At 44.2% G+C, this 15,578-nt stretch overlaps 1 long non-coding RNA gene across 1 annotated transcript in view; it reads right to left on the reverse strand.

The window, feature by feature from the left end:
* LOC311441856 overlaps window positions 1-15,578 on the reverse strand; it is a 613,063-nt gene that overhangs the window by 22,020 nt on the left and 575,465 nt on the right. The window lies entirely within an intron of this gene.

Below are 15,578 nucleotides of genomic sequence, written 5' to 3' on the forward strand. Positions count from 1 at the left end.
CTTACCCTTACTCAAACCCTTACTCTAACCCTTACCATGACCCGTACCCTTACACTTACTATTACACCTAACCCGTACCCTTAAACTTACCCTAACCCTTACCCTTACTCTAACCCTTACCCTCACCCATACCCTTACCCTTATCCAACCATTACCCTTACCCTTAACCTTACACTTATCCTAACACTTACCCTTACCCTAACCCTTACCCTTACATTTACCGTTACCATTAACCTTACCCTTACCCTAACCCTAACTCTAACCCTTACAGTGACCCATACCCTTACACTTACCCTTACCCTTACACTTACCCTAAACCTTACCCTTACCATAGCCCATACCCTACAACATACTTGTACCCTTAACCATACTGTTACCCTTACCCTTACTCTATCCGTTACCCTTACGCTTACCATTAACATAAACCTTACTCTTAACCTTACCCTTACCATAAGCCATACAACAACACTTACATGTTCACTTACGCTTACACTTACCCTAGCAATTACTCGTGCAATTACCCTTACCCTTACCCATACCATTACCTTTACACTTAACCTAAGCGTAAACCATACACTTATCCTAACACGTGCCCTTACCGTAACCCTTACCCTTTCTGCTACACTTACCCTTAGCTTAAATCTAAACCTTACACTTACCCTAACCCTAACACTTACCCTTACCATTACCCATATCCTTACTCTTACCCTTACCTTAAATCTTACCCCAACACTTATCCTGACCCTTACATTAACCCTAAACCATACCCTAAAACTTACACTTACTCTTAACCTTAACCTTACCCTTAACCTTAACCTTAACCTACTACTTACCCTTACGTTTCCCTCAACCTAACCCTAAAATTAATCCTAACCATTACCCTAACACTTACCCTTGCCCTAACCCTAACCCTAACCCTAACCCTAACCCTAACCCTAACCCTAACCCTAACCCTAACCCTAACCCTAACCCTAACCCTAACCCTAACCCTAACCCTAACCCTAATCCTAACCCTAACCCTAACCCTAACCCTAACACTAACCCTTACTCTAATCCTTAGCCTGACCCGTACCCTTACACTTACCCTTACCCTTACACTTACCCTAACCCTTACCCTTACCATAACCCATACCCTACAACATACTTCTACCCTTAACCTTACTGTTACCCTTACCCTTATTCTATCCGTTACCCTTATGCTTACCCTTAACATAAACCTTACTCTTAACCTTACCCTTACCATAAGCCATACAACAACACTTACATGTTCACTTACGCTTACACTTACCCTAGCAATTACTCGTACAATTACCTTTACCCTTACCCTTACCCTTTCCCTTAGCCTTAGCCTTAGCCTTAGCCTTACCCTTACCCTTACCCTTACCCTTACCAAACCATTACCCTTACCCTTAACCTAAACGTCAACCTTACCCTTATCCTAACACTTACCCTTACCGTAACCCTTACCCTTTCTGCTACACTTACCCTTAGCCTAAATCTAAACCTTACACTTACCCTTACCATAACCCTCACCCTTACCATTACCAATACCCTTACTCTTACCCTTACCCTATCCCTTATCCTTAACCTAACCCTAATCCTGAACCTTACCCTATCCCTTACCTTGACCCTTACATTAACCCTAACCCTTACCCTTAAACTTACACTTTCTCTTAACCTTAACCTTAACCTTACCCTTAACCTTAACCTACTACTTACCCTTTCTTATCCGTCACCCTAACCCTAAAATTAACCCTAAACATTACCCTAACGCTTATCCTTACCCTAACCCTTGTGGAGGAATGGTTAAGTGAACTAGGACATGTGGATGTTGAGCAGTTAGGAGGCAATGGGCTAGTGAAGTACCGTACTCAACTCATATGAGTCTGGGCATGCACGCAGCTGGCTGAGAGCCAATCAGGCTCAAGGACACGATGCCCTTGGGTGATTGGGAAAGTCCCTAAGGCGGGACGGTAGCTAAAAGAAGGAGGAACTAACTGAAAAGACCGGGAAGTGTTAGCCAATCCTGAGCTTAGTTTTAGCAATATGTATGAGTTGATTATGTTCGAACAAGATAAAAGGCGACTGAGCTATCCATTAAAGTTGAAGTTCACTGTTGACTCATATTGAGCGTCTGTGTCTTCCTTCCGTCGACAACAAACCCTAACCCTAATACTAACTCTAAACGTTACCCTGACTTGTAGACTTACCCTTATCCTTACACTTACCCTAACACTTACCCTTACCATAACCCATACCCTACAACATACTTCTACCCGTAAAATTACCGTTACACTTACCCTTACTCTATCCGTTACCCTTACAATTACCCTTAACATAAACCTTACCCTTAACCTTACCCTTACCATAAGCCATACAACATCACTTACATATACACTTGTGCTTATACTTACCCTAGCACTTACTCGTTCAATTACTCCTACCCTTACCCTTACCCTAAACCTTACCCTTACCCTTACCCTTACCCTTACCCTTACCCTTACCCTTACCCTTACCCTCAACCTTACCGTTATCAATACCCTTACTCTTATCCTTACCCTAAACCTTACCCCAACCCTTACCCTGACCCTTACATTAACCCTAACCCTTACCCTAAACCTTACACTTACTCTTAACCTTACCCTTAACCTTAACCTAATACTTACGCTTACGTTTCCCTCACCCTAACCCTAAAATTAACCCTAACCATTACCCTAACACTTACCCTTGCCCTTATACTTACCCTAACTCTTACCCATACCATAACCCATACCCTAACACATATTTGTACCCTTAAACTTACCGTTACCCTTACCCTTACCCTTACCCTTACTCTATCCGTTACCCTTATGCTTACCCTTAACATAAACCTTACTCTTAACCTTACCCTTACCATAAGCCATACAACAACACTTACATGTTCACTTACGCTTACACTTACCCTAGCAATTACTCGTACAATTACCTTTACCCTTACTCTTACCCTTACCCTTATCCTTACCCTTACCCTTACCCTTACCCTTACCCTTACCCTTACCCTTACCCTTACCCTTACCCTTACCCTTACCCTTACCCTTACCCTTACCCTTACCCTTACCCTTACCCTTACCCTTACCCTTATCCTTACCCTTACCCTTACCCTTACCCTTACCCTTACCCTTACCCTTACCCTTACCCTTACCAAACCATTACCCTTACCCTTAACCTAAACCTCAACCTTACCCTTATCCTAACACTTACCCTTACCGTAAACCTTACCCTTTCTGCTACACTTACCCTTTGCCTAATTCTAAACCTTACCCTAACCCTAACCCTCACCCTTACCCTTACTATTTTGCTTACTTTTACCCTTAACCTAAACCTTACCCCAACCCTTACCCTGAACCTTACATTAACCCTAACCCTTACCCTAACCCTTACAATTACTCTTAACCTTAACCTTAACTGTAACCTAATACTTACCCTTACGTTTCCCTCAACCTAACCCTAAAATTAACACTAACCATTACCCTAACACTTACCCTTAACCTAACCCTTACAATGACCCCTACCCTTACACATACCCTTACCCTTACTCTTATCCTAACCCTTACCCTTACCATAACCCATACTCAAACACAAACTTCTACCCGTACCCTTACCCTTACCGTAACCCTTACACTTACCGTTACCCTTATCCTTACCAGTAACCTAACCCTAAACCTTACCCTTATCCTAACACTTACCCTTACCCTAAACTTTACCATTTCTGCTACACTTAGCCTAAATCTAAACGTTACATTTACCCTTACCCTAACCCTCACCCTTACCATTAAACATACCCTTATTCTTACCCTTACCCTAACCCTTACTCTTACACTTACACTTATCCTTACACTTACACTTACTCTTATCCCTTACACTTATCCTTATCCATACTCTTACCCTTACCCCAACCCTTACCCTGACCCTTACATTATCCCTAACCCTTACCCTAAACCTTACACTTAACCTTAACCTTAACCTTACCTTTAACCTTAACCTAATACTTACCCTTACGTTTCCCTCACCCTAACCCTAAAACTAACCCTAACCATTACCTAACACTTACCCTTGCCCTAACCCTTACTCTAACCCTTACCCTGACCCGTACCCTTACACTTACCCTTACCCTTACATTACCCTAACTCTTACCCTTACCATAACCCATACCCTACAACATACTTGTACCCTTAACCTTACTGTTACCCTTACCTTTACCCTTACTCTATCCGTTACTCTTATGCTTACCCTTAACATAAACGTTACCATTAACCTTACTGTTACCATAAGCCATACAACAACACTTACATGTACACTTACGCTTACACTTACCCTAGCAATTACTCGTACAATTACCCTTATCCTTACCATTACCCTTATCCATACCATTACCCTTACCCTTAACCGAACCATAAACTTTAAGGATAAGCTTAAGTGTTACCCTTAAGGGTAACCTTATCCTAAAACTTACCCCTAAGTGGGTAAGTGGAAGTGTAAGGGTACGGTTCAGGGTAAGGGTTAGAGTAAGGGTAAGGGTAAGTGTTAGGGTAATGGTTAGGCTTAATTTTAGGGTTAGGGTGAGGGAAACATAAGGGTAAGTATTAGGTTAAGGTTAAGGATAAGGTTAAGGTTAAGAGTAAATGTAAGGTTTAGGGTTAGGGTTAGGTTTAATGTAAGGGTAAGGGTAAGGGTTTGGAAAACGTTTAGGATAAGGGTAAGAGTAAGAGTAGGGATAATGGTAAGGGTAAGGATGATGTTTAGTGTAAGGGTTAGATTTAGTTAAGGGTAAGGGTTAGTGTAAGTCCAAGAGTAAGGGTAAGTGTAAGGGTAATGGTAAGGGTACAGGTCAGGGTAAGGGTTAGAGTAAGAATTAGAGTAAGGGTAATTGTTAGGGTAATGGTTAGGGTTAATTTTAGGGTTAGGGTGAGGGAAATGTAAGGGTAAGTAATAGGTTAAGGTTAAGGGTAAGGTTAAGGTTAAGAGTAAGTGTAAGGTTAGGGTAAGTGTTACGGTTAATACAAGGGTCAGGGTAAGGGTTGGGGTAAGGTTTAAGGTAAGTGTAGGAGTAAGGTTATGGGTAATGGTAAGGGTAAGGGTGAGGGTTAGGGTAAGTGTTAGTTTTAGGTAAGGATGAGGTTTAGGGTAAGGTTTAGATTTAGGCTAAGGATAAATGTAGCAGAAAGTGTAAGGGTTAGGGAAGGGTAAGTGTTAGGATAAGGGTAAGGAAAATGGTAAGGGTAAGGGTAAGGGTAATTATACAAGTAATTGCTAGGGTAAGTGTAAGTATAAGTGTACTTTTAACTGTTGTTGAATGATTTATGGTAAGGGTAAGGATAAGGGTAAGGTAGAGTAAGAAAGGGTAAGGGTCAGGGTAAGTGTTGGGGTAAGGTTTAGGTTAAGTGTAGGAGTAATGTTATGGGTAAGTGTAAGGGTGAGGATAAGGGTCAGAGCTAGATTTAGGTAAGGGTGATGGTTAGTGTAAGGTTGAGATTTAGGCTAAGGGTAAGTGTAGGAGAAAGGATAAGGGTTACGGTAAGGGAAAGTGTTAGGATAAGGGTAAGGTTGAAGGTTAGGTTAAGGGTAAGGGTCAGGGTAAGGGTAAGAGTATGGATAAGGATAAATGTAAGGGATAGGGTAAGGGTAAGTGTTAGGATAAGGTTAAGGTTAGTGGTAACGGTAAGTGTAAGGATAAGGGTAAGAGTAAGGGTATGGGTAATGGTAAGAGTGAGGGTAAGGGTAAGTGTAACGTTTAGATTTAGTCTAAGTTTAAGTGTAGCAGAAATGGTAAGGATTAGGGTAAACGTAAGTGTTAGGGTAAAGGTAAGGTTTAGGTTTAGGTTAAGGGTAAGAGTAATGAAATGTTAAGGGTAAGTGCAAGGGTATGGGTCAGGGTAAGGGTTAGAGTAAGGGTTAGGGTTAGGTAAGGATAAGTGTTAGGATAATGGTTTGGGTTAATTTTAGGGTTAGGGTGAGGGTAAGGGTAAGTATTAGGTTAAGGTTCAAGGTAAGGTTAAGGTTAAGAGTAAGTGTAAGGTTTAGGATAAGAGTTAGGGTTAATGTAAGGGTCAGGGTAAGGGTTGGGGTAAAGTTTCGGGTTAGGGTGAGGTTAAGGGTAAGGGTTAGGGTAAGGGTATGGATAAGGATAAGTGTAAGGGATAGTGTAAGGGTAAGTGTTAGGGTAAGGTTAAGGCTAAGGGTAAGGGTAAGGGTAAGGTTTAGATTTAGGCTAAGGGTAAGTGCAGCAGAAAGGGTAAGTGTTAGGATAAGCGTAAAGTTTAGGGTAAGGTTAAGACTAAGGGTAATGGTATGGCTAAGGGTAAGGGTAAGGTTAAGGGTAAGTGTAATTGTACGAGTAATTGCTAGGGTAAGTGTAAGCGTAAGTGTACATGTAAGTGTGGTTGTATGGCTTATGGTAAGGGTAAGGTTAAGAGTAAGGTTTATGTTAAGGTTAAGCATAAGGGTAACAGATAGAGTAAGGGTAAGGATAAGGGTATGTATGATAAGGGTAAGGGTGAGGTTATGGATAAGAATAAGTGTAAGGGTAAGGGTAAGGGTAAGGTTACTGGTAACAGTACATGTAAGGGTAAGGTTTAGGGTAAGGGTAATAATAAGGGTATGGGTAATGGTAAGGGTGAGACTTAGGGTAAGGGTAATTGTAAGGTTTAGATTTAGGCTAAGGGTAAGTGTAGCAGAAAGGGTAAGGGTTACGGTAAGTGTAAGTGTTAGGATAAGGTTAAGGTTTAGGCTTAGGTTGAGGGTAAGGGTAAGGGTAAGGGTTACGGTAAGGGTAAGGGTAGGGGTTGAAGTATGTGTTAGAGTATGGGTTATGGTAAGGGTAAGGGTTAGGGTAAGAGTAAGGGTAAGGGTATGTGTAAGGGTAGGGGTCATTGTAAGGGTTAGAGCAAAGGTTAGGGTAAGGGTAAGTGTTGGGTTAGGGTTAATTTTAGGGTTAGGGTGAGGGAAACGTAAGGGTAAGTATTAGGTTAAGGTTAAGGGTAAGGTTAAGGTTAAGAGTAAGTGTAAGGCTTAGGGTAAGGGTAAGGGTTAATGTAAGGTTTTGGATAAGGTTTCAGGTATTTTTAGGGTTAGGGTTAGGTTAAGGGTAAGTGTTAGGGTAAAGGTAAGTTTTATGGACAAGGATAAGTGTAAGGAATAGGGTAAGGGTAAGTGTTAGGGTAAGGGTAAGGTTAATGGTAACAGTAAGTGTAAGGGTTAGGGTAAGGGTAAGAGTAAGGATATGGGTAATGGTATGGGTGAGGGTAAGGGCAAGGTTTAGATTTAGGATAAGGGTAAGTGTAGCAGAAATGTTAAGGGTTAGGTTAAGGGTAAGTGTTAGGATAAGGGTAAGGTTAAGGGTAAGGGTAATGGTATGGATAAGGGTAAGGGTAAGGATTAAGGTTTACGGTAAGGGTAAGGGTAAGGGTAACTCTAAGGGTACGGGTCAAGGTAAGGGTTAGAGTAAGGGTTAGGCTTATGTTTAGGTTAGGATAAGTGTTAGGGTAATGGTTACAGTTAATTTTAGGGTTATAGTCAGGGAAACGTACGGGTATGCATTAGTTTAAGGGTAAGGTTAAGATAAAGAGTAAGTGTAAGGTTTAGGTTAAGGGTTAGGGTTAATGAAAGGGTCAGCGTAAGGGTTAGAGTAAGGGTTAGGGTTAGGTTTATGTTAGGATAAGTGTTAGGGTAATGGTTACAGTTAATTTTAGGTGTATGGTCATGGAAACGTACAGGTATGTATTAGTTTAAGGATAAGGTTTAGGTTAAGAGTAAGTGTAAGGTTTAGGTTAAGGGTTAGGGTTAATGTAAGGGTCAGGGTAAGGGTTGGGGTAAGGTTTAGGGTAAGGGTAATGGTATGGATAAGGGTAAGGGTGAGGGTTAGGGTAAGGGTAAGTGTAAGGTTTAGGGTAAGGGTAATGGTATGGATAAGGGTAAGGGTGAGGGTTAGGGTAAGGGTAAGTGTAAGGTTTAGGGTAAGGGTAATGGTATGGATAAGGGTAAGGGTAAGGGTAAGGGTAAGGGTAGGAGTAATTGAACGAGTAATTCCTAGAGCAAGTGTAAGCGTAAGTGTACATTTAATTGTTGTTGTATGGCTTATGGTAAGGGTAAGGTTAAGTGTTAGGGTAATGGTTAGGGTTAATTTTAGGGTTAGGGTGAGAAAAACATAAGGTTAAGTACTAGCTAAAGGTTAAGGGTAAGGTTAAGGTTAAGAGTAAGTGTAAGGTTTAGGGTAAGGGTTAGGGTTAGCTTAAGGCTAAGGGTTGGGGTAAGGGTATGGATAAGGATAAGTGTAAAGGATAGGTTAAGGTTAAGTGTTAGCGTAAGGGTAAGGTTAATGGTAAGGTTTATGTTAAGGGTAAGTGTAAGCGTAATGGATAGAGTAAGAGTAAATGTAAGGTTAAGGGTACAAATATGTGTTAGGGTATGGGTTATCGTATGGGTTAGATTTAGGGTAAGTATAAGGGTAAGGGTAAGTGTAAGGGTATGGGTCAGGATAAGAGTTAGAGTAAGAATTAGGGTTAGGTTTAGGGTAAGGGTAAGTGTTAGGGTAATGGTTAGGGTTAATTTTAGGGTTAGGGTGAGGGAAACGTAAGCGTAAGTATTAGGTTAAGGTTAAGGGTAAGGTTAAGGTTAAGAGTAAGTGTAAGGTTTAGGGTAAGGGTTAGGGTTAACGTAAGGGTCAGGGTAAGGGTTGGGGTAAGGTTTAGGGTAAGGGTTAGGTTCAGGATAAGTGTTAGGGTAAGGGTAAGATTAATGGTAACCGTAGGTGTAAAGGTAAGGGTTAGGGTAAGGGTAAGAATAAGGGTATGGGTAATGGTAAGGGTGAGGGTTAGGCTAAGGGTAAGTGTAAGGTTTAGATTTAGGCTAAGTGCAAGTGTAGCAAAAAGGGTAAGGGTTAGGATAAGGGTAAGGGTAAGGGTTAGATTAAGGGTAAGGCTAATGTTATGGGTAAGGCTAATGTTATGGGTAAGGGTAAGGGTAAGGTTAAGGGTAAGTGTAATTGTACGAGTAATTTCTAGGGTAAGTGTAAGCGTAAGTGTACGTGTAAGTGTGGTTGTATGGCTTATGGTAAGGGTAAGGTTAAGGATAAGGTTTATGTTAAGGGTAAGCATAAAGGTAATGGATATAGTAAGGGTAAGGATAAGGGTATGCATGATGATAAGGGTGAGGGTGAGGTTATGGATAAGAATAAGTGTAAGTGATAGGGTAAGGGTAAGTGTTAGGGTAAGGGTAAGGTTAATGGTAACAGTACATATAAGGATAAGGTTTAGGGTAAGGGTAATAATAAGGGTATGTGTAATGGTAAGGGTGAGAGTTAGGGTAAGGGTAATTGCAAGGTTTAGATTTAGGCTAAGGGTAAGTGTAGCAGAAAGGTTAAGGGTTAGGGTAAGGGTAAGGGTAGGGGTATGTGTAAGGGTACGGGTCAATGTAAGGGTTAGGGTTAGGGTTAGGGTAAGGGTAAGTGTTAGGTAATGGTTAGGGTTAGTTTTAGGTTTAGGGTGAGGGAAACGTAAGGGTAAGTATTAGGTTAAGGTTAAGGGTAAGCTTAAGGTTAAGGTTAAGAGTAAGTGTAAGGTTTAGGGTAAGGGTTAGGGATAATGTAAGGGTCAGGGTAAGGGTTTAAAAGTAAAAGTAAGTGTAATTGTATGAGATATTGCTAGGGGAAGTGTAAGTGGAAGTGTACATGTAAGTGTTGTTGAATGGCTTATGGGAAGGGTAAGGTTAAGGGTAAGGTAGGGTTAGGTAGAGTAAGGAAGGGTAAGTGTCAGGGTAAGTGTTGGGGTAAGGATAAGATGAATGGTAAGAGTAGATGTAAGGGTAAGGTTTAGGGTAAGGGTAAGGGTTAATGGAAGGGTCAGGGTAAGGGTTGGGGTAAGGTTGAGTGGTAGGGTAAGGTTAAGGTTAAGTGTTAGGGTAAGGGTTATTTGTATGGATAAGGATAAGTGTAAGGGATACGGTAAGGGTAAGTCTTAGGGTAAGGGTAAGGTTAATGGTAACGGTAAGTGTAAGGGTAAGGGTTAGGGTAAGGGTAAGAGTAAGGGTATTGGTAATGGTAATGGTAATTGGTAATTTAGGCTAAGGGTAAGTGTAGCAGAAATGGTAAGGGTTACGGAAAGTGTAAGTGTTAGGATAAGGTTAAGGTTTAGGCTTAGGTTACGGTTAAGGGTAAGGGTAAGGGTAAGTGTAAGGGTTACGGTAAGAGTAAGGGTAAGGGTATGTGTAAGGGTATGGGTCATTGTAAGGGTTAGAGTAAGGGTTAGGGTAAGGGTAAGAGTTGGGGTAATGGTTAGGGTTAATTTTAGGGTTAGGGTGACGGATAACAAAGTGTAAGTATTAGATTAAGGTTAAGGGTAAGGTTAAGGTTAAGAGTAAGTGTAAGGTTTAGGGTAAGTGTAAGGGTTAATGTAAGGGTCAGGGTAAGGGTTGGGGTAAGGTTTAGAATTAGGCAAAGGGTAAGTGTAGCAGAAAGGGTAAGGTTTACGGTAACGGTAAGTGTTAGGATAAGGGTAAGGTTTAGGGTTAGGTTAAGGGTAAGGGTAAGGGTAATTGTATGAGTAATTGCTAGGGTAAGTGTAAGCATAAATGTACATGTAAGTGTTGTTGTATGGCTAATGGTAAGGGTAAGGTTAAGGGTAAGGTTTATGTTAAGGGTAAGCATAAGGGTAACGGATAGAGTAAAGGTAAGGGTAAGGGGAACGGTAAGGTTAAGGGTACAAGTATGTGTTAGTGTATGGTTAGTATCAGGGTAAGGGTTAGGGTAAGTGTATGGGTAAGGTTAAGTGTAAGGGTACGGGTCAGGGTAAGGGTTAGAGTAAAGGTTAGGGTTAGGGTTAGGGTAAGGGTAAGTGTTATGGTAAGGGTAATGTTAAAGGTAACAGTAAGTGTAAAGATAAGGGTTAGGGTAAGGGTAAGAGTAAGGGTATGGGTAATGGTAAGGTTGAGGGTAAGGGTAAGGGTAAGTGTAAGGTTTAGATTTAGGAAAAGGGTAAGTGTAGCAGAAAGGTTAAGGGTTAGGGTAAGGGTAAGGGTAAGGGTAAGGGTAAGGGTAAGGGTAAGGCTAAGGGTAAGGGTAAGGGTAAGGGTAAGGGTAAGGGTACGGGACAGGATAAGGGTTAGAGTAAGGGTAAGGGTTAGAGTAAGGGTAAGGGTTAGGGTAAGTTTAAGGGTACGGGTTAGGTGTAATAGTAAGTGTAAGGGTACGGGTCATGGTAAGGGTTAGAGTAAGGGTTTGAGTAAGGGTAAGAGTAAGGGTTAGGATAAGTGTAAGGGTGAAAGCAAGGATTAGGGCAAGAGTAAGTGTAAGGGTAATAGTAAGGGTTAGGGTAAGTGTAAGGGTAAGGGAAAGTGTTAGGGTATGTTTTAGGGGAAGCGGAAGGGTAAGGGTAAGGGTTAGGTTAAGTGTAAGGGGAAGGGGAAGGTAAGGGGAAGGGTTGGAGTAAGGTATAGGGTAAGGGTAAGGTTATGGTTAAAGGAAAGAGTAAGGGTAAGGAAAAAGTAAAGGTAAGGATTTGGGTAATGGTAAGGGTGAGAAGGGTTAGGGTAAGGGTTATGGTAAGGGTTAGGTAACGCAGTGTACAACCTGGGACGTCACACGCAAAGCTGCCTCTGGCAAGGTGAGTGAGGAACAGATGTAGCAGTTGTTTTGTTGTAGGTCTCACTGTTCCTCTAAGCATCCCCTCTTTGTCTTTTAGAGGTGTTGTAGCTGTTTGAAGAGGGTAGATTGAAGCATCTGCCTTCGGGGGCTGGTAAGCGGCAGAGGTAAGGGAGCAGATGAGAGTAACTTACCTAGTTGTGCTGTGTCTTTGGATGCTGCATCGGCCTATGCGTTTCTTTTTCTTTCACAGGTGTCTCACACAGGCTCAAAGGAGCAAACTGCACTCTGAAGAGCTGTGTAAGAAGAGGGGCTGGTCATGAGCTGGGTTGGAGCAGAATGACCAAGTAGCACAAGGTGACTATGAAAGGTGTCCGTCTTGCTTTGCAAGATTAAGAAAGTGCATTACGAGGAAGACCTACGGCCTTCCTCCCAAAGACCACTGTCCACATCCTGGAGACCCTGGCCCACAATTCTTGGAAGGCTTTGCGCAGGCACAAGGACTGATAAGCTAATTAGCATATGAAGCGAGGGTGGGCGGGGTTAGGTAATGAATATGTATAGGCGCTAATTGAATATTCATTGTTTCGCTGTATAAATACGACATAGTTTGTCACTTTGAACATGCACGATAGGAGGAAGGATCCCCCGTGCATCAAGCGCTGCAATAAAGAATATACCACTTAAAGAAATTTCGGCTTTGATCTTTAAATCACAGGCAAGGTGGGTTGTAACATCAGTCGTTATATTTGCATGAAAGCAGTTCACTTGAATGCCACAGTGCATCTGAGTAGGGTGTTCTAGCAGAACAAGCTTGTCTGGCACAGCGGTGCCTGATGGCAGTGTGTTTCCTCAGGTGAAGAGGTGCCTGAAGCCCCATCCTATCTAGCCGGCACACAATTATCTGAGAATGAAAGCTGCTTTCCAGTAATTCAGAAAGCCAAGTTACATCTCAGCCTTGAGCATCTCGGGCTTTTGGGCCTGTCTGTAACATTTGGCACCAGCACTAATACTTTTTTTGGCATATGTTTAGCGTTTGGGGCCTGTGTCTGGGATTTGGGCCCTGTCTCGAACCACTGGGGCTTTGTCCTGGGTTTTGGAGCCTGCCTCTAGAGTTCAGGGCCGGTGATTAGGCTTTTGGGGTCTGTGTCTGGGGGCCGGTATCTGGGGGCAAGGGGGGAGCTGCTTGTAGACCCTTGGGGCCAGCATTGAAGGGGTTGGGAGCTGACTCTACACCTTTGGGGCCTGCTTCTGGGGGCGGGGGGGGGTTGAGACCAGCATCTGGGGGAGGGGTGGGAACTCTTTGTATTCCTTTGGAGCCTGTGTCGGGGGGGGGGGAAGGGGAGGGTTGGTTGGGAGCTGCTTGTACACTGTTGGAGCCTGGGTTGAGGGAGGAGGTTTGGAGCTGCTTCTACACCTTTGGGCCTGGCATCGGGGGTAGGGGGTTGGGTGTTGGCTGTAGGGGCCTGTGTTTGGGGGGGGGCTTGGGACCTGCGTCTGGGGGAGGGGTGGGAGCTGCTTCTGTGGGGGGTCAGGGCCTGTGTCTAGCGGGCTGGGAACTGCTTGTACAATGTAGGAATCTGTTTCTGCAGGGTGGCTGGGAGCTGTTTGTACAACTTTGGGGCCAGCATCTGGGGGTGGCTGGGAGCTGCCTGTACACTGTAGGGGCCTGTGTTTGTGGGGGGCTTGGGGGCCTCTCTCGGGGGGGGGGGGGAGGGTTGGGAGCTGCTTGTATAGGGTAGGGGGCCTGCCTGGCAGGGGTTGGGAGCTGCTTGTAGAATTTGGGTCCCTGTGTCTGGGGGGGCGGTTGGGGCCTGTGTCTCAGGGGTGTTGAGAACTGGTTGTACACCTTTGGGTCCTGTCTCTGGGGGGGAGCTACTTGTACACTTTTGGGGTCTGTATTCGAGGGGGGTCGGGAGCTGCTTGTGCACTTTTGGACCTATGTTTAGGGGGGTTGGGAGTTGCTCGTGCATTCTAGGTGCCTCTCTTTTGAGAGGGGTTGGAGACTGCATCTGTGGGTGGTTGGGAGCTGCTTGTACACTATAGGGGCCTGGGTCTTGGAGGGGGGTCTGGGCTGTTTATACACCTATGTGGCCTGTGTTTGGGGGGGGGGGGAGGGGTGCCTGTGCCTGGGGGAGTTGGGAGGTGCTTGTTCACTCTAGGAGCCTCCATTTGGGGGTCTTTGGGGCCTCCCTTTGAGGGGGAGGGAGTTGGGAGTTGGTTGTACACCTCTGCATCCCATGTCTTGGGGGGGGGGGGGGACGACTGGTCTCTGAAGGGGCAGGTTGTGAGCTGCTTGTACACCTGTGTCGGGGGGGGGGAGGGTGGGGGGGTGAGGATTGGTGGCAGGGGGCGGGCCCGGGTCTGGGGCCAGTGTCTGGGTGGAGTCCAGTTCTTGGGAGGGGGTGGTGGGGTAGGAGCTGCTTGTGGGCAGTTGGGGTCTGCATCTGGGTGTGGTTGGTGCCTGCTTCTGTTGGCAGTTTGGGGCCTGCTTGTAGACTTGTGCAGCCTGGGTTTGGGGGCTTTTCTGTAACGTTTGGGGCCTGCATATTTGCTTTGGGATGCATCTTGAGCTTTTGAGGCCTAGCTGTAGCATTTGGGGCCTGCATCTGGGGCTTTTCTGTAGCGTTTTGGTTGTGTATTTGTGATTTGGGGCCTGTATCGTGGGTTTTGCCTTTTTTGTAGTTTCCATCTTTGTGTGTGTGTGTTTTGTTGTTGGTTGTCTGGGGTTAGGGGCAGTTTGGGGTTTGGATTAAGGTCAGTGTCATTAGCGTTAGGGGGTTGATAATAAGGGTTAGGGTAGTGGTTAGAGTTGTTAGGTTTAAGGGGAATAAGGATTTCAGGGTAAGGGGATCAAGGTTGTGGGAAGAAAAATGTCGTTTTTGCGCAGTTACATCCTGTAGAGGGAAGGAAGGTGGTATTGAGATATGCTTGCAGTGATAAGACAGCTTTACAGGGTGAAATGAGTTCATCTGATTCATGTCAATATGGAACAACGCTAGGGCCGCATGATATGATGAAATGTGACCTTCTGTCTTACATACCCTTGTATAACCACAAGTCTGAGAAAACCAGAGTGGTTAATATATATAGTTCTTGTATCTTGCAAAGGAATGGTCCAGCAATTCGGGTCGATAGGGGATAAGAGAACAAAGGGGTTTCAGAATAACCGCTAACTATTACAACTGTTTCATGGGACACTATGCAAGTGTCTGACATCCAGCCAAGATGGACAAAGGAGAAGGACAAGAGAAAAGCCTGGGAGGAAGACTACAAGCTTTTAGCATGAGAGACCCCCAGAGGGACCACCGGAGACTGATAACGCATGCACCAGTGGGAGGGTTTGGATTCTGGGAACTAATTAGAATAACCCTGCCTTTTGTAGAAGTAGTAATGAATATGTATTAGCCTAGCAGCATAAAAACCAGCCGCCTGATGTAACTTGTGTGCGTCTTGGTGGAGCAGAGACTCCTGGCGCACCCAGCGCTGCTTGCTTACCTCTATTCATTTAATAAATTGTAAATTTCAATTGCAATCCTATTTGGGACCCAGTCATTTATTACAAGTGGGGGCTCGTCCAGGAGGGCTTTGGTTCCTGATTTCTGGTTTGATCTAGGAGAGGCACCCCCACCATTTGGTGGCTGCTGTTTGAGTCAGGTCGGAACTAATGGCATCTTGAACCTGAATAAAGGTAAGCAAAGTTTCTGATTCTTTTTTTCAGCTCCCTTGCCAGCTGCAGCACTATATTTTGCCCGTAATTGTGTGTGTGAAGATCCGAACGAAGATGACAGAGTCGTAAGCATTTAAAGCGTATACCGTTTGGTTGGGTGGGGTTCGGTTGCCTGTGTGTGTAAGAGTGTGACTGAGATGGAACTTAGTTCCGAAGCGATTGTGGAGGTCTTCTAACCGCGGTTCCAATCTCCCGCGAGGGACTTGGCCGGTGAAGGACCGAAGGGATTCCTATAGG

This window comes from Aythya ferina (assembly GCF_964211825.1).
Source record: "Aythya ferina genome assembly, chromosome: 10".
NCBI lineage: Eukaryota > Metazoa > Chordata > Aves > Anseriformes > Anatidae > Aythya > Aythya ferina.